Source organism: Palaemon carinicauda, chromosome 1, assembly GCF_036898095.1.
Source record: "Palaemon carinicauda isolate YSFRI2023 chromosome 1, ASM3689809v2, whole genome shotgun sequence".
Taxonomy (NCBI): Eukaryota; Metazoa; Arthropoda; class Malacostraca; order Decapoda; family Palaemonidae; genus Palaemon; species Palaemon carinicauda.
Genome location: NC_090725.1, coordinates 275,526,964 through 275,540,077, shown reverse-complemented (window position 1 = coordinate 275,540,077; position 13,114 = coordinate 275,526,964). Strand labels below are relative to the sequence as shown.

At 49.0% G+C, this 13,114-nt stretch overlaps 1 protein-coding gene across 1 annotated transcript in view; it reads left to right on the top strand.

Annotated features, from left to right (window-relative positions):
* Nucleotides 1-13,114, top strand: part of LOC137639222 (zinc finger protein 721-like) — a 159,394-nt gene that overhangs the window by 36,845 nt on the left and 109,435 nt on the right. The gene's annotated exons all lie outside the window — the stretch shown is intronic.

Here is a 13,114-nt window from a genome sequence, read left to right as displayed (position 1 = left end):
CAAAACCTGACAAGCGCTCATCAGTAGCTCATCAGGCCTCATCACTACAGCGCGCTGATCTTCCTTCTTACCCTAACACAGGGCATCAAGAGCATACGCGCCAACATGCGCATACGCTCCAACAAGAGCATAGCTCCACCACGCGCCATGCGCGTCCTCACGTGCCCTCACGCGCACATACGCCCACGATCTCCTGCGCACCTGAGCTCGCCTGCGCTCCCTGCGCACACTGCGCCCACGCGCCATGCACTTACGCGCCAAGGATCTCCTATGCGCCAGCACCCACCTGCGCGCCAACACTCACCTGCGCGCCAACGTTATCCTGTGCAACAGCGCTCTCCCGCGCACCAACATTCTCCTGCACGCCCTACAACTTACTCTCCAGCGCGCCATGCTGCGCACCATCTTACGCGCCAGGTAAAATCTGTGCGCCAACTTTCTCCTGATAGCAGGACTGCAGACAAGTCAGCCATGCTGCCTTTACCCGCCCGCTATCCCTTACCAACGCGCCAGCGCTCACCTACATGCCAGCGCTCACCTGCGTGCCAGCCTTCTCCCGCGCGCATCCACAAGGATATACGCGCGTGCCATGCGCACGCTCGCCAATCCTCTCCTACGGATGCGCGCCAACATTCTCCCGCACGAACACTCCCACGCGGCACCAGTCTCCCGCGCGCGAGCCCCAATATTCTCCCTCGCGCGAGCGCCATTATTCTCCGTTGCATGAGCGCCATTATTCTCCCTCACGCGAGCGTCAATATCCTCCTGCTCGCGAGCCTACGCATCACAAGGAACGACGTCTGGCAAGGTCGACATCGCCTCATTCCCCTCCCCGCAAGCACATACCAGAGCGCATTGTGGGAGAAGGGAAACTTCCAGAGGGGTTCAGGATCCCAAAGCTACCACAGCGAGAATCCACCATTTACAGTGACTCCTCCCAGGGATCCTTCAATCCCTTTCCCTTCAAGGAGTATGTCTGATAGTGCGTCTATCAGCCAACAGCCCTGGTTCGGTGCCCTGATCAGAGCCGTAACTCAGGCTTTCAAGCCTGTCCTCTCTGAATTGGGACATGGAACCATGGCTTCCTCTACCCCATTGAAGAGAAAATGAGGAGTTCTAGACGCGGTCACTTCCCTGAGGGCGAAGCTGACTCCACGCTGACCTTTGAGGCAAATTCTTTCTATTCCTCAGACTGCCTCTCCTTCCCTTTCAGACGAAGATTTCCCGTCTCCAAAGGAATCACGCGAGGAGAGACTTTCCCCCATCGCACCAATGGGGAAAACCTCTCTTTGCGCTGAGAGTTCCACACAGTCGGGGATTGGAAAGAACATGCCACCCTCTTCAATGTTGGAGTCTTACATCCTTCCCGGGAAGGAATCCAAAGACTCCAAAACATTGCCTAAATCCTCCACTAGGGCTAGGATGGAGCCAGCTAGCCACTCAGGGAATGTCCGCGACTCTCCCCAAGAAGAGCCTTCAGGGATAGAAGGAGACTTCGCTGCAAGTCCTACAACAGGAGGAGGCCAGCGAGAGTCAGAACACGCGTTTTGGCAAGTTCTGACTCTAATGAGGGCTCTCAACGGGTTTTCCGACCCAGAGATCCCTCCTAGAGAAGGCAAAGACACGGTCTTAGACCGCGTCTTTGGTACTCAAAAGCCCTCTAAGACCAGTGCAGCCCTACCCTGGTCTCAAGGGGTAAAGAGTACCATGGACAAGATCTCACAACAGCTCTTCGAGATGTCCTCCTCCAACCATTCCGGTACCACCAACAAGCTCCTCCCACCTCCTCACGTACAGCAGAGCGGGTACTTCGAGATCCTAGAGGAGCCTTGTCTAGGTCTTCCACTTCACCACTCGCTGGAAGAGCTAACCAGGGGAGTCCCTCTTGAGAGACTCTCCAACCAGCAGGTCTCGTTCTCAGCAGCCGAGATCCTCAACCAGGAGAAGGTCGCAAAGTGTGCTATGCAAGCTACCTCGTGGCTCGATATCTGGTTGGGGACCTTAGGTATCCTGATACGTTCTGAGGATTTCTCCAAGGAACGTACCAGGAAAGCTATGGAGACCTTCCATCTCTCAGTTACTCGCACGATCGAGTTTCTGACCCACTAAGTCTCAAACTTGTGGGCAAATACTATCCTGAAACGTCGGGATGTAGTAGCTGAGAGTTTCCATCAGAAGGTCCCTAGCACTGAGATCAATAGGCTCAGACATTTCTCCATGGAGGGGTTTGTTCTTTTCGAGTCTAAGGATATGGAACATGCCACTGAGAGGTGGAGGAAGTCTCATCAAGACTCTCTCCTTCATAGGGCTTTAACATCCAAGCCCTATAAGCCTCCAGCACCACAGCAGTCCCATCCAGTCAAGACCACTAAGACGGCAACAGTAGCGAAGACCTTGGTGTCTAAGCCCTTTCCTGTCAAAGAAAGGAAAGGCAAAAAGTCCTCCAGGGGAGGCAAGAATCCTAGAGGAAGCAGCCGAGGCCGCAAACGCTAGGATAGGCAGTCCCCCTGCATGTCCACCAGTGGGGGGATGCCTACAAAGTTGCTCAAACAGGTGGAAGCAACTCGGGGCTGATTCCTGGACAATCTCCGTGATCAGTCTAGGATATCGCGTCCCGTTCATAACATCTCTACCTCCCCTGACGATAAATCCAGTGTCATTAAACTCCCTTGCCATGGGATTGGCAAGGGGGCAAGCCCTTCGGGCAGAATTCCAGACCCTGTTGAAGAAGGGCGCTCTCCAAGAGGTCCTCTACGGATCTCCAGGCTTCTTCAGTCGACTCTTTCTTGTAAAGAAGGCGTCTGGAGGCTGGAGACCAGTCATCGACCTCTCAGCTCTGAACAAGTTTGTCAAACAAACTCCGTTCAGCATGGAGACGGCGTACATGGTTAGAATAGCAGTATGACCGCAAGACTTCATGTGCACACTGGACCTAAAAGACGCGTACTTCCAGATCCCAGTCCATCCGTCTTCAAGGAAGTACTTAAGATTCAGCTTAGACAACAGAAAGTACCAGTTCAAGGTGCTGTGCTTTGGTCTCTCCACAGCACCACAAGTCTTCACCAGAGTGTTCACCCTGGTATCATCTTGGGCACACAGGATTGGCATCCGTCTCCTCCGTTATCTTGACGACTGGTCAATCCTAGCAGACTCGGTGTCAACCCTTCTTCAACACCGAGCCAAACTTCTGAGACTTTGCCAAGATCTGGGGATCATGGTAAATCTCCAGAAGTCTTCAGTGCGTCCCTCTCAAAGACTGGTATACCTAGGCATGATTATAGACACCAATCTCCACAAAGCCTTCCCATCAGACGACAGGATGGCAAGGCTGAGGAAGGTCGCAAGACCTTTTCTCAGACGAGAAGAACTTCCAGCCCAATCGTGGTTACGTCTCCTCTGTCACCTTTCATCGCTGGCCCGTCTAGTTCCCAATGGTCGCCTCAGGATGAGATCCCTCCAGTGGCGACTCAAGTCCCGGTGGAATCAAGCGTACGACTCCCCTGACATCCAGATCCTCATGGGACCTGCGGAACTGATGGATCTCCAGTTGTGGGTGACAGACGAGAACCTACGAAAAGTTGTGGATCTTCTCATCCTCCCCCCGGATTTGTTGCTGTTTTCGGACGCTTCAAAAAAAAGGGTGGGGGCCCCACGTGCTGCACCACACGTCCTCAGGCCTCTGGTCAGAGTCAGAAAAGTACCTCCACATAAATCTCCTAGAGATGAAGGCCATCTTTCTGGCCCTTCAACAGTTCCAACAGTACCTGGCAAGTCACTCTGTGGTGGTGATGAGCGACAACACCACAGTAGTGGCCTACATCAACAAACAAGGAGGTACTTTTTCGCAGCGACTATCCCATCTAGCAGTAGAGATACTGAGATGGACCGAAATCCACTCGATTCCACTATCGGCACACTTCATTCCGGGCAAAAGGAATGTGCTCGCCAACAACATGAGCAGAGCATCTCAGATAGTGAGTACCGAGTGGTCTTTGGATCATCTAGTAGGCAACAAAGTCCTGACTTTGTGGGGTTCTCTGACTGTGGACCTATTCGCAACGTCCCTGAACTTCAGGCTCCCGCTGTACTGTTCCCCAGTCCCAGATTCCAAGGCTCTCTGGCAAGATGCTTTCCAACAATGGTGGGACAGCATCGACGTTTACGCCTTTCCCCCATTTTGTCTGATGAAGAGGGTACTCAACAAGACCAGAACATCGGTCAATCTTTCAATGACCCTCATAGCTCCGCTATGGCATCACGTGGAATGGTTCCCGGACCTTCTGCAACTCCTATCGGAGCCACCAAAAGAACTCCCTCCACGCCACAATCTACTTAAACAACCACATGCCAACATCTTCCACAAAGCCGTAGGTTCACTACGGCTTCACGCCTGGAGACTATCTAGCATCTCCTCTCTGAGAGAGGATTTTCGCAACAAGTTGCGATCAGGATGTCTGGACACCTGCGAAAGTCTTCGGCAGCAGTCTACCAGGCAAAGTGGAAAGTCTTCTGTGGTTGCTGTCGTGGAAGGGCTATCTCTCCACTCTATGCCGCGATTCCAACAATAGCAGAGTTCCTTGTGTATTTGCGTGAAGAAATGCGCCTGTCAGTCTCGGCAGTGAAAGGCTATCGCTCAGCCTTAAGTCTCGCCTTCAGGCTGAATGGAATGGACATTCCCTCATCGCTAGAACTTTCTCTACTCATACGTAGTTATAAACTTACCTGCCCTCAGTCGGAAGTGAGACCTCCCCCATGGAACGTAGTTCGAGTTCTCAGGTCTCTTAAGAGACCTCCCTATGAACCATTACGCCAGGCTTCAGATCGCCACCTAACCTGGAAGACGGTATTCCTACTAGCTTTGGCCTCGGCCAAGCGAGTCAGCGAACTTCATGGTCTCTCGTATGACATCGCCCATTCAAGGGGATGGTGGGAGGTAAAGTTCAGCTTCGTCCCTGAGTTTATTGCTAAGACTCAGAATCCAGGAGTAGCAGATCCTCGATTCGACTCCTTCCGGATTTCTAGTCTCCGTACTGTAACAGATGACCCAGACCATCTCTTACTATGCCCAGTAAGGAGCTTGAGGCTGTACCTCAAAAGAACAGCTGCAGCCCGTCCTCGTGTGCCAGCACTATTCGTCAGCACAGGAAGGACTAAGAGGAGGGTCACCAAGAACACCATCTCTGCATGGATTCACAGGGTCATTGACCTGGCTCTGAATCCAGACCCTCCTCCGTCACGTCGCCCCAGAGCACATGATGTCAGGGGCATAGCTACGTCCCTTGCTTTCAAAAGAAATTTTTCAGTGACGCAGGTTCTTCAAGCTGGGGTGTGGAAACGTCAAACAACATTCACATCCCACTACCTGCAAGATGTGACCCACAGGAGACTCGATACGTTCTCTATCAGGGGTGGCTGCACAACAGCTGCTTTAAAACCTCATGCTCCTTATTGGACAAGTAGCAGAAGGTTGAGGGCATTGTTACCCAATTTTAGTCTGCATGAATGAAAAGGTTTGACTGGCCCTTATTCTTTTCTTCATCATCCTCTCTCTTGGGGAAAGCAGCATCCTGGGTTCTCTGCATAGCTGACCTCAAACCACTGCAAGTAAACCATGCTCCCTTGTGTTCCTAGTACAATATTAAGATTAATACTGTTAAGTCCCCATACCCTGACGAGATGGTATTGGGAAAGTCCTAGTCTACAATTTTCAATATTAAACTTACCCGATAATCATGTAGCTGTCAACTCCGTTGCCCGACAGAATTCTACGGGAAGGATACGCCAGCTATCACTATACTAGAAGGGGGTGTACTCACAAGCGCCACCTGTGGCCAGGTACTACAGTACTTGTTGTTGTCGCCACCTCACTTTTTCCTCTGTCGTGCTTCCGGCTAGACGTTCTTGGATACGCTTATGATTTTGGAGTATTGTTCACGGTTTGGTGAAGTATTTCTCTAAATTTGCAGCTATTCGCTATACTGGAAACTTCTTTGTTAGCTGAGCTAGCGTTTGGAATTAATTTAATTTTTATGGTGACGAAGAGAGTATGAACTCTCTTTCACCTTTAAATGGCCGACCCTTCCCTTAGACGGAAGTGTTGGTGTCTAAGAGAGTATAGACTCTCTTTCTTAGTTTTGTTATAGATTTATTTTATATCTCTCCGCCTTTTATAGGCCTCTTCGATTAACTTACTTTTATTATAAACTTATTAAAATTAATTTTTATATTTGTTTATATTCGACCTTTCCTAATAGTAGGCGGTCTTTTCTTGGTACCGAAGTTAATTAACATTGAGCCCGTCATTTCGGTTTTACCTGTTAACATATTATGCTATTTTAATGTCTTTGAAAGAATTTCTTTGATAGTCTCGTACTGTTTTCAAAGTTGAACTAACGTTTTGTTTTGTCTCTGCAGTTGTTGACGTTCAGAACGTTCAACTTGCGCTCTATCGTTACGATAGAGAAAGAATTTTCACGGTGTCACGTTGCAGTAAGAGTAACCGTGTCTAGCGTTTTGTTCATTCTTTCTTAACTTAATGGTTTTAATTCTAATAAAGGAACTTTTCATTTTGGGAAATATTTCAGTTTTTTCCTTTAACAATAATATGTTTTAACGATATTTATGATTGGGCTCTTCTCTCAGGTTCTAAGTCAAGAGAGAGAGAGAGAGAGAGAGAGATAGAGACGGAGGGAGAAAGAGGAGGATAAACGTTTCATTCAAGCGAGTAACGTTGTTATCGTTTTTGCTCTTCTCCCTAGTCTCTTTAGGGGAAGAAGGTAAACGTTTCTAGAGTGATCTAGTGTTTAGTCTCTTTCCAGCCACTGAATTATTTATCTTTCATTAGATTTTTCTGTTACATTGTAATTCTGTTTTCGCAATTACTAACTTTTGAGAAAGGATAGAATTGCGTGTTTCAGGTACAAACCACTTAAAGTTTCGAGTTCAGTGAAATAAGTGCAAACAGAAAATCAAAGTGATAAGTGATTAGCGCAAAGTGTGTCAGTGTTGTGCGTGAGGGTACTTCTGTGCGCGCCAGTCGTCCTCCCAGTCCGGGACCTCTTGCAAGCTCCCAAGCCCAGGGGAGAAGCAATGTCGAAGGGCAAAAGGGTTCGGCAGGCCTTGATCGGCGCACAGAAGTATCCTCGGTGGTTGCGGGCGTGTCTTACAGAGACCGTCACTCCCACCCGCAGACGATTGAGCCCTTATTTTGCTCGTCTGCAGAAGAAATTTAGGGGAGAAAACGCTGGTCTCAGGTCTCAAGACCTCTTAAACGTAAAGTCCAGACCTATGCCAGACGTACGAAGTTAGAGTTCAAAGCTCTGACTCGCCGCAGTCATCAGTTGAACGCACTCCGCCTAAGAGGAGTAAGGTTCTGCCGCAACAGATCTCTGCTGTTAAGGCTTTACCTCAGCAGACTTTAGTGTCTGCCGACCCCAAGTTGACTCTACTGCAGTCCATGCAGTCACAACTTTCGGTCTTGATGCGTGAGTGTCGGGCTGAGAAGGTTGCGCCTCCGCCTGCGCTCGCTCCGCCTGCGCTCGCTCCGCCTGCGCTCGCTCCGCCTGCGCTCGCTCCGCCTGCGCTCGCTCCGCCTGCGCTCCCTCCGCCTGCGCTCGCTCCGCCTGCGCTCCCTCCGCCTGCGCTCCCTCCGCCTGCGCTCGCTCCGCCTGCGCTCCCTCCGCCTGCGCTCGCTCCGCCTGCGCTCGCTCCGCCTGACCGCAGTTCCGCCTGCCAGGCGTACGATGTTGAGCCACGTTATGAGTTTACTGATCCCAGTGGTGTGCAGCTCCCTCCGCCTTCCTTAAGGCAACCTCAGCAATGGGAACAGGAGGCTTATACCTCTCTTCCTCCGCTTCCACTTGCTGTTCCACCAGTGAGGCAACACTCGCTTGAGGTACAACAACCTCTCCCATCCATGAGTCAGTCTCCTCAGCTCTCGCTGCAGCGAGCTCAACCCTCCTCAAGGCAAGCACCTCTACACCTTAGCCTTGCGCCTCAGGAGCCTCAACTTGCGAGACATTTACTGCGTTCTGCGCAGCCACTACCTCATCGCTCTCAGCTCACACCGCAGGAACCTCAACTCGTTCCTCAGGAACTTGCTACTGCGCTTCCGCCAACCACTCAGCAAGCGCAACCCTTGAGTTCAGCCACTCATGCCAGGAGTCAGCCTCCTCCACCCATGCGCCTACCTTCTGCTACTTCTTTTGATCAGCCTTTGCAGACTGAGCCTCAGGTGTTCCCTCAACAGAGTCTTGAAGAGGAAACCACAACTATTGTTGTTCCAGCTCGTTCTGACTCTGCTGTTCAGCATACCTTACCTCCATTTTCAAACATTATGATAATGGAGGTTATTTGTATTACTTATTTAAAAATATATTTGTATTCCTTGCAATATATTTTTAACAAATAGCAAAATATGGCAAAAATCATGAGTTATGAATGTAAGGTAATATTATGTTGATTTTAAACCCCTTGCAAGCATGCATGTAGTAATGCAGTGTTGCCAACAGGGCGAGTTTTCCTTTCCGGAGGTGAAGTAGATTATAGTACATTTAGTGTAGCTTAATTTTACGATTATCATGCCGGCTATCAAATTCATCAACAAAACAGTCTAAATCAATTCCCTCGGCACGTGCACTTTCAATGGACGGTAATGCGATATTACTCTCTCTAGCACTGGTCATGGAATTTCTGAGAAATGTTACACGCCATGCAACACGCTCTGCTTACCTTACAGCATGTTCTACATACAGCATGCTCTGCATACAGCATGCTCTGCTTACAGCATGCTCTGCATACAACAGGCTCTGCATACCTTACCGCATGCTTCTCAGTCACACATCTTTGGTTGTTGCCAACTCACTAGACTGTCAAGCAGTTTCTTAACGTTGCCTTCTAGTCTGCTGCGTTTGCACAGTGTAACCCTCACTGAGAGAACTTAGCTTTTCTCGGATATGGTCCCTGTAGATGAGAAAGTGCTTTTCTCCCTCCTTCTGATATTCCCTTGAGGACTCTGTCATTTGGAGAGGAGCCTTTAGCTGCGTAGCCTTCTATGGACTTTTATTTAAGCATAACATGCTTCCAGGGAAGGTAATGGTCCCACTTCAGTCGCTAATCCCGTCTGTTACCACACCTGCTCCCATAGTCCTTGAGCTGTGTTGCAAGACATGCAGTCCAAACTTAGTCCTTGTTAGAGGATTTTTTGTTTACGGAGTCAGTGTGTCACTGGGAAGACGTTCAACAACCAGCAGGAGTGACTTGTTGTGACGCAGTACGGCAACCTTAGCAACCCGATAAGGAGTTGTCTGTACGACCCAGACAGTCTAGACAGCTTCGGGTTGTCACTGTACTTCCTCGCTTCCCCATGGTTGACAGTTCACAGACTGTGCAGCAGTACCATGATCTTGTGTCCGGCTCCGTCAGACGACTGGCTTTTAAGAGCTCCCACAAGTCGTCGCTGTCTGGAGATTCTCAAATGTACTATGGATCTGACCAAGGAACTGGGCCTCCTGGTCAATTTTGAGGAGTCTTAGCTCGTCCCATCCCAGATCATTGTCTCCCTGGGTATGGATCTTCAGAGTCGAGCTTTTCGGGCTTTTCCGTCGGCCCCAAGGATCTTCCAAGCCCTAGAATGCATCCAGAGCATGCTGAGAAGGAACCGATGCTCAGTCAGGTAGTGGATGAGTCTAACAGGGACACTTTCATCGCTGGCCCTGTTCATCGTGTTAGGGAGACTCCACCTCCCCCCCCTTCAGTATCATCTAGCTGCTCACTGGATAAAGGACATGACGCTAGAGACGGTCTCAGTTCCTGTTTCCGAAGAGAGAAGGTCTTCTCGCGTGGTGTAAGAACAGCTTTCTTCTCAAGGAAGTCTACCTTTGGCTGTTCAGAAACCCGACCGCCGTCTCCTCTCGGACGCATCAGACACGGGCTGGGGTGCGACTTTGGACGGATAAGAATGCTCGGGAACATGGAATCAGGAGCAAAGGACACTTCACATCAATTACAAGGAGTTGTTGGCGGTTATTCTGGCCTTGATAAACTTCAAGTCCCTCCAGCTTAACAAAGTGGTGGAGGTGGACTCTGACAACACCACAGCCCTGGCTTACATCTTCAAGCAGGGAGGGACTCTTTCGTGGAAGTTGTTCTAGATCGCAAGGGACCTCCTCATCTGGTCTAAAGATCGAAAGCTCACGCTGGTAACGAGGTTCATTCAGGGCGGTATGAATGTCATGGCAGATCACCTCAGCCGCAAGGGTCAGATCATCCCCACAGAGTGGACCCTTCACAAGAATGTTTGCAGCAGACTTTGGGCCCTTTGGGGTCAGCCAACCATAGATCTGTTCGCTACCTCGATAACCTAGAGACTCCTGTTGTATTGTTCTCCGATTCCAGACCCAGCAGCAGTTCACGTGGATGCTTTTCTGCTGGATTGGTTCCATCTCGACCTGTATGCATTCCCGCCGTTCAAGATTGTCAACAGGGTACTTCAGAAGTTCTCCTCTCGCAAGGGACACGGCTGACGTTGGTTGGCTCCGCTCTGGCCCGCGAGAGAATGGTTCTTAGAGGTACTGCAATGGCTGGTCAACATTCCCAGGACTCTTCCTCTAGGAGTGAACCTTCTACGTCTACCCCACGTAAAGAAGGTACACCCAATCCTCCACGCTCTTCGTCTGACTGCCTTCAGACTTTCGAAAGACTCTCAAGAGCTAGGGACTTTTTCGAAGGAGGCAGCCAGAGCGATTGCCAAAGCAAGGAGAACATCCACTCTCGGAATCTATCAGTCTCAAGGGGAAGTCTTCCGTAGCTGGTACAAGACCAATGCAGTTTTCCTCAACCAGTACCACTGTAACCCAGATTGCTGACTTCCTGTTATATCTAAGGAAAGTAAGATCCCTTTCAGCTCCTACGATCAAGGGTTACAGAAGTATGTTGGCAGCGGTTTTCCGCCACAGAGGCTTGGATCTTTCCACCAACAAAGATCTACAGGACCTCCCTAGGTCTTTTGAGACCTCAAAGGAACGTCGGTTGTCCACTCCAGGCTGGAATCTAGACGTGGTCCTAAGGTTCCTTATGTCATCAAGATTTGAACCTCTCCAATCAGCCTCTTTTTAGGACCTCACGTTAAAAACTCTTTTCCTCGTGTGCTTGACAACAGCTAAAAGAGTAAGTGAGATCCACGCCTTCAGCAGGATCATTGTTTTCACATCTGAAACGGCTACATGTTCCTTGCAGCTCGGTTTTTGCTAAACGAGCTTCCTTCACGTCCTTGGCCTAAGTCGTTCGAGATCCCAAGCCTGTCCAACTTGGTGGGGAATGAACTGGAGAGAGTACTTTGCCCAGTTAGAGCTCTTAGGTACTTTCTAAAAAGGTCTTAACCTTTTCGAGGACTATCAGAAGCCTTATAGTGTGCTATCAAGAAACCTTCTTTTCCAAGTTCTAAGAACTCAGTTTCTTACTATTCAGGCTTCTGATTAGAGAAACACATTCTCATCTGAAGGAAGAAGACCTTGCTTTGCTGAAGGTAAGGACACATGAAGTGGGAGCTGTGGCTACTTCTGTGGCCTTCAAACAGAGCCATTCTCTGCAGAGTGTTATGGATGCAACCTATTGGAGAAGCAAGTCAGTATTCGCATCATTCTATCTCAAAGATGTCCAGTCTCTTTACGAGTACTGCTACACCCTGGGACCATTCGTAGCAACGAATGCAGTAGTAGGCGAGGGCTCAGCCACTACATTCCCATAATCCCATAACCTTTTAACCTTTCTCTTGAATACTTTTTATGGGTTGTACGGTCGGCTAAGAAGCCTTCCACATCCTTGTTGATTTGGCGGGTGGTCAATTCTTTCTTGAGAAGCGCCGAGGTTAAAGGTTGTGATGAGGTCCTTTAGTATGGGTTGCAGCCCTTGATACTTTAGCACCTTTGAGTTGATTCAGCCTTCCAAGAGGAACGCTGCGCTCAGTAAGGAAGACGATCTTATTAAAGGCAGAGTAACGGTTCAAGTCGACTTCCTTACCAGGTACTTATTATTTCATTGTTATTGTGGATAACTGATTATATGAAATACGGGATACTTAGCTATCCTTTAGTCTTGTACACTGGTTTTTCACCCACCCCCCTGGGTGTGAATCAGCTACATGATTATCGGGTAAGTTTAATATTGAAAAATGTTATTTTCATTAGTAAAATAAATTTTTGAATATACTTACCCGATAATCATGATTTAATTGACCCACCCTTCCTCCCCATAGAGAACCAGTGGACCGAGGAAAAAGTGAGGTGGCGACAACAACAAGTACTGTAGTACCTGGCCACAGGTGGCGCTTGTGAGTACACCCCCTTCTAGTATAGTGATAGCTGGCGTATCCCTCCCGTAGAATTCTGTCGGGCAACGGAGTTGACAGCTACATGATTATCGGGTAAGTATATTCAAAAATTTATTTTACTAATGAAAATAACATGTTTCCATCTAAAGAACTTCAGAACAACTTTATAGGACGAGTCACACTTCTTTATACCTTTACACACAGCTTGCGTAGGCCGCAGACCTTGCGTAGCAAGGTTCTAGCGAGGTGCAGGAACTCCTTATTTCTTGGGTGCTTACACACTCAAATAAGGAGTCCCCGGGCAAAGCCAAAAGCCAGACTGGCTGGGACGTCCACCCTTCCTAATGGGTAAGTCACCCCTATTAAATAGCGTGGTTTGTATTCCAGTTACGGAACAAATGACAAATTTGTAGATAATTCGTATTTTTCCTAACTATACAAACCTTAGCTATTTAACCAAACTTGCCCGCCAGCCCTATCCCCCTTGAAGTCCTACCTCCAAGCAAAGTGAGCTCAAGCACAGGTGTGTGAGAGGGGGGGAGTAGCAAGCTACCCTCCCCTACCCCCGCTAACTAGTTAGCGGGGTGTGGGTAGTAAACCCTTGTTAACAATTAATGGCTCGTCATTTCAGCTACGCCGAAAGTAATACCCCTATTAAATAGCTAAGGTTTGTATAGTTAGGAAAAATACAAATTATCTATGAATTTGTCATTTTTCCCTGTTGGAGCCCTTGTGCTTATAGTATCTTGCTTTTCCAACAAGAGTTGCTGCTTGGCTAGTAATAAT